The sequence below is a fragment of the Schistocerca americana genome, chromosome 3, assembly GCF_021461395.2.
Source record: "Schistocerca americana isolate TAMUIC-IGC-003095 chromosome 3, iqSchAmer2.1, whole genome shotgun sequence".
NCBI lineage: Eukaryota > Metazoa > Arthropoda > Insecta > Orthoptera > Acrididae > Schistocerca > Schistocerca americana.
Window position 1 is genome coordinate 264,243,901 of NC_060121.1, and position 6,305 is coordinate 264,250,205.

General features: G+C 45.6%; 1 non-coding gene across 1 annotated transcript; it reads left to right on the forward strand.

Annotated features, from left to right (window-relative positions):
* The first annotated feature begins 4,722 nt into the window (after positions 1-4,722).
* Positions 4,723-4,794, forward strand: Trnat-agu. The gene has a single exon. It is a non-coding gene; the product is annotated as a tRNA-Thr (tRNA).
* Positions 4,795-6,305: the final 1,511 nt, after the last annotated feature.

Here is a 6,305-nt window from a genome sequence, read left to right on the forward strand (position 1 = left end):
ACACAGAGACGAAGAGGCTACCACACGATAGACTAACGTGGAGAAAAACGTACCAACCAATCTTCAGACTGAAGACCACAACAACTACAATAAGGGCAGTACTGGCCGGCTTAGATCCTATCTCGGTGTATCTAAGGGAATACAGAAGGTCTGTGGTGGTAGGGGGGGGGGGGGGGAGGGGGGTGAGATGACGAGGGTGGACACTCATGTTAATTTTGCGGTGAATGATGATTTCATGACAAATACCTGTGGGTACACTTGTTACTAAACAATATCCATGACATACCCTACTTTTTTTCAAACCTGTACTCTCAGTGATATGTCTGTTTGGCGTGTCAGTTTTGTTTATGGAGAGGGGCAGCTCCTATTCCTTCTCCTTGAAGTGTACCCGCCTTTCCAAACTTCCCTCTGGTTTCACTTACTGCACTATACTGGACTGACTGAATACCATGCGGAATAAGCTACTGCCTGTCTAACTCCGTTGCCAGTTACTCCCCCTTAGTCGCTTTCAAAAATTCAAATGGCTCCAAGCACTATAGGATTTAACATCTGAAGTCATCAGTCCACTAGACTAAGAACTGCTTAAACATAACTAACCTGAGGACATCACACACATCCATGCCCGAGGCAGGATTCGAACCTGCGACCGTAGCAGCCGCGTGGTTGCGGACTGAAGCGCCTAGAACCGCCCCACCATGGCCACCTTCAATTGCTATTATAACTACAGTCTGATTTCTGTAAAAGTTGTGGAAAACTTTTAACCCCTCGCACTTTATTCCTGATAACTCCAAAACTCCAAGTGGTATCTTTCAGTCTACATAGAAACGTTATCTAAACCAACAAATGGCTTACCCTCTGCAACCTTTCATCTAAGACAAATCCTAAGGACAGTATAGACATGAATGTACAAGTTAGTGTAATTACAGTAATGTTACTCCTGTTTATCACAGGCACAGTTTCATTAGTTTCTGAAGCGTCGTACTTGTGTCCTTCCTCGATTCCCTCGAACCTGCCTAACCTGGGAGTTTATATCCACGACGATCCCAGACACTGAGGCGAAGCTAGTGGTGTTCCTGGCAGCTGCTGTCAGAAAGACAAAGTCGGTCCATCCCGCGCAGGTAATGTAGCTGAGATACACCGGACTGCACTGTTAACAGTGGCTTGCAGGAGAGCCGGAAGTTTTCTGTTTTATGGAGAAAGCATTGCCGCAGGGGCCAGACGTCAATCCCAACGATCAAAGGCGGGCCGGCCGCCCCTGTTGCCTGTACCTCTTCTTTTCTGCTTTCTTGATAAAAGGGCCTGTCGCGACTCTGTGGCGGCTAATGCTCTCCCTTGCGTACAGACTGACTGCCAAGGAAAATAAAGTATGCTCCCTGTTTATCACCAAGCCGCTAACTATAGGTTCTCTAAGCGTACCGTAAACAGTCACGCTTACCTGGATGGTGAACCACTTTTTTCCGCCTGATTATCGCAGCGAGCGTTAGAATTTGTCGTTTCGTGGAACGGCAGAACAGGTTTGAGAAGGTGTTTTTTTTTTTTTTTTTTTTTTTTTTGCATTGGTTCGTCGAACCACAGCGTCAAGAACGTTACACAGAAATAAGAACACATACATAGCAATATCTCAATAGCAAGTAAGTGTACAACAGTTTAACGTACGATGTCGTTTCTACGAGGCTGTCTTATTAAAACAGGCAACTCCCACCAGAGATTCTTTAAGGAATCGTACTCCAGTGTATAAATTCTGTGAGTTTGACCTTTTATGTCAGGCAGTGTATTAAACGTGCTAAATTTGTAGCATCGTTCTAATAGTATGCTAAAGGCATTAGCGACATTTCATAATAAAAAAAAAGCATTAATGGATGTTTTATTGGAGTGTTCGCAGTCCGGACGACCTGATAATAATATATGTATATTTTTGTAATTATCAAGGCAACGGCCTTGCCGCAGTGGGTACACCGGTTCCCGTGAGATCACCGAAGTTAAGCGCTGTCGGGCGTGGTCGGCAGTTGGAAGGGTGACCATCCAGGTCGCCATGCGCTGTTGCCATTTTTCGAGGTGCACTCAGCCTCGTGATGCCAATTGAGGAGCTACTCGACCGAATAGTAGCGGCTTCGTTCGAGAATACCATCATAACGACCGGGAGAGCGGTGTGCTGACCTCACGCCCCTCCTATCCGCATCCTCCCCTGAGGATGACACGGCGGTCGGATGGTCCCGGTGGCTCACTTGTGGCCTGTAAACGGAGTGGTTTTTTGTAATTATCAAATGGTACTATATGGTTCTACAGACCTTTCAAGTCTCAGATATCTATGATGCGTATTGCACACTAAAGCAGCGAATGAAAATTTGTAACAAGGCCGGGATTCGATGCTGGGCCTTCTGCTCACTATTTCATTTCTATTCGTCACTTCAGTCTGTCTATGGACATCATAGATTTTTAAGACGTGGGAAGACCTCTGGAACCATATACAGGGTGTTACAAAAAGGTACGGCCAAACTTTAGGAAACATTCCTCACACACAAAGAAAGAAAATATGTTACGTGGACATGTGTCCGGAAACGCTTACTTTACATGTTAGAGCTCATTTTATTACTTCTCTTCAAATCACATTAATCATGGAATGGAAACACACAGCAACAGAACGTACCAGCGTGACTTCAAACACTTTGTTACAGGAAATGTTCAAAATGACCTCCGTTAGCGAGGATACATGCATCCACCCTCCGTCGCATGGAATCCCTGATGCGCTGATGCAGCCCTGGAGAATGGCGTATTGTATCACAGCCGTCCACAATACGAGCACGAAGAGGCTCTACATTTGGTACCGGGGTTGCGTAGACAAGAGCTTTCAAATGCCCCCATAAATGAAAGTCAAGAGGGTTGAGGTCAGGAGAGCGTGGAGGCCATGGAATTGGTCCGCCTCTACCAATCCATCCGTCACCGAATCTGTTGTTGAGAAGCGTACGAACACTTCGACTGAAATGTGCAGGAGCTCCATCGTGCATGAACCACATGTTGTGTCGTACTTGTAAAGGCACATGTTCTAGCAGCACAGGTATTAAATTATGATAACGTGCTCCATTGAGCGTAGGTGGAAGAACATGGGGCCCAATCAAGACATCACCAATAATACCTACCCAAACGTTCACAGAAAATCTGTGTTGATGACGTGATTGCACAATTGCGTGCGGATTCTGTTGTGGATCGGCAAGAGAGCCAACCCACTATGAGAGGAAGCCGAAAGGCACGCGTTTTAGCTCACGCAGGCTGGCGTGAGGTCTGTAACAGGACAAGGAAGTTAGACTTTAGCAAAAAAGGACGTAGCTGTTGGAATACTCAACTATAATCCGTAAATGGTGAACATCGCTCTTGACGGTACATTTTTTACTGCATCAATAGTAACTGGTAATGGCGCTTTGCTAGGTCGTAGCAAATGACGTAACTGAAGGCTATGCTAACTATCGTCTCGGCAAATGAGAGCGTAATTTGTCAGTGAACCATCGCTAGCAAAGTCGCCTGTACAACTGGGGCGAGTGCTAGGAAGTCTCTCTAGACCTGCCGTGTGGCGGCGCTCGGTCTGCAATCACTGATAGTGGCGACACGCGGGTCCGACGTATACTAACGGACCGCGGCCGACTGAAAGACTACCACCTAGCAAGTGTGGTGTCTGGCGGTGACACCACAGATTCTCGTCAGCCCACACATGTTGATTGTGAAAATTTACAATTTGATCACGTTGGAATGAAGCCTCATCCGTAAAGAGAACATTTGCACTGAAATGAGAATTGACACATTGTTGGATGAACCATTCGCAGAAGTGTGACCGTGGAGGCCAATCAGCTGCTGATAGTGCCTGCACACGCTGTGCATGGTACGGAAACAACTGATTCTCCCGTAGCACTCTCCATACAGTGACGTGGTCAACGTTACCTTTTACAGCAGCAACTTCTCTGACGCTGACATTAGGGTTATCGTCAACTGCACGAAGAATTGCCTCATCCATTGCAGGTGTCCTCGTCGTTCTACGTCTTCCCCAGTCGCGAGTCATACGCTGGAATGTTCCGTGCTCCCTAAGACGCCGATCAATTGCTTCGAACGTCTTCCTGTCGGGACACCTTCGTTCTGGAAATCTGTCTCGATACAAACGTACCCCGCCACGGCTATTGCCCCATACTAATCCATACATCAAATGGGCATCTGCCAACTCCGCATTTGTAAACATTGCACTGGCTGCAAAACCACGTTCGTGGTGAACACTAACCTACGTACTGATGTGCTTGGTGCTAGTACTGTAGAGCAGTGAGTCGCATGTCAACACAAGCACCGAAGTCAACATTACCTTCCTTCAATTGGGCCAACTGGCGGTGAATCGAGGAAGTACAGTACATACTGACGAAACTAAAATGAGCTCTAACATGGAAATTAAGCGTTTCCGGACACATATCCCCATAACATCTTTTCTTTATTTGTGTGTGAGGAATGTTTCCTGAAAGTTTGGCCGTACCTTTTTGTAACACCCTGTAGTTTCATTTTGAATAAAGGACCTATGTCTGGGTTTCAAGCAGGAACTTCCGCTTCGTCTGGTGCTGAGATGTTATTCCAGTACAGCTGGATGGCTTCTGCAATGCTGTTCGAGTTTAGGACGACTACCAAGTAGACTGAGGCGTGAATGGGAATTTGATTGAGCAGGGAGGGTAGTCTGTGCAGTTGTATAAAGACTTCTGCCAGGATGGCGTAGTGGTAGCGCATCTGCCTAGTGAGCAGGAGACGCTGGTTCGAATCCGGCCTTGGTAAAAATTTTCATTCGTCGTTTCAGACTGCAAATGTACATCATAGATGTAATTACTGCATCTTCTGCCTACTTCGTCTCCATCGGTATACCCCGCAGTGCCCGATATAGATACACGCAAGGCAGCAGTCGTTTCTACTACAGTACTGATGCTTTATACTATAGACAATGACACACTATTTGCCAGCCGTTGTGGCCGAGCGGTTCTAGGTGCTTCAGTCCGCAACCGCGCGACCGCTACGGTCGCAGGTTCGAATCCTGCCTCGGGCATGAATGTGTGTGATGTCCTTAGGTTAGTTAGGTTTAGGTAGTTCTAGGGGACTGATGACCTCAGATGTTAAGTCCCACAGTGCTCAGAGCCATTTGAACCATTTGAACACACTATGGGACTGCTTCTCACCGTATTTGATAAATTGTTTATGTACATTGAGAATGTTCCATGCCTAAACGTATTCGATACTGGCAGACATGTGCCAGAAAAAGGAAATTATGTCAATAACTGTGCGTTGGAGCTCGTAGCTCCAGCTAGTCTTTTCCCATACAATGTAAATTGTTAACAGCTGTTAGCAAAGTCTGACTGAGCTAAACGGGCCACTACTTGTTACTTTAGAATACTGTCTGGCGATGATCTAGCCATAAAGTATTAATTATTGCCTCGAAAAAATATAGTTACGTATCTAATTTTATGTTAGTCTGCACCAAGCAAGGTAGCGCCTTCATGACGACGCTGCGTTAAAACCTTGTCCGGCCATTCAGATTTAGGTTTTCTTTGATTTCCATAAATCGCTTAAGGCAAGTGCCACCATGGTTCCTTTGAAGGGACACGGCGGATTTCCTTCTGTATCCTTCCCCAAAGGACTTGGAAGAGGAGTTGAACGGAGTGGACAGTGTTTTGAAAGGAGGGTGTAAGATGAACATCATCAAAATCAAAACGAGGATAATGGAATGTACTCGAATTAAGTCGGGAGATGCTGAGGGAATTAGATTAGGAAATGAGACACTTAATGAAGTAAAGGAGTTTTGCTATTTGGGGAGCAAATTTACTGATGATGGTCGGAGTAGAGAGGATATAAAATGTAGACTGGCATTGGCAAGGAATGCGTTTCTGAAGAAGAGAAATTTGTTAATATCGAGTATAGATTTAAGTGTTAGGAAGTCATTTTTGAAAGTATTTGTATGGAGTGTAGCCATGTATGGAAGTGAAATATGGACGATAAATAGTTTTGACAAGAAGAGAATAGAAGCTTTCGAAATGTGGTGCTACAGAAGAATGCTGAAGATTAGATGGGTAGATCACATAACTAATGAGGAGGTATTGAATGGAATTGGGGAGAAGAGGAGTTTGTGGCACAACCTGATCAGAAGAAGGGATCGCTTGGTAGGACATGTTCTGAGGCATCAAGGGATCACCAATTTAGTATTGGAGGGCAGCGTGGATGGTAAAAATCGTAGACGGAGACCAAGAGATGAATACACTAAGCAGATTCAGAAGGATGTAGGCTGCAGTAGGTACTGG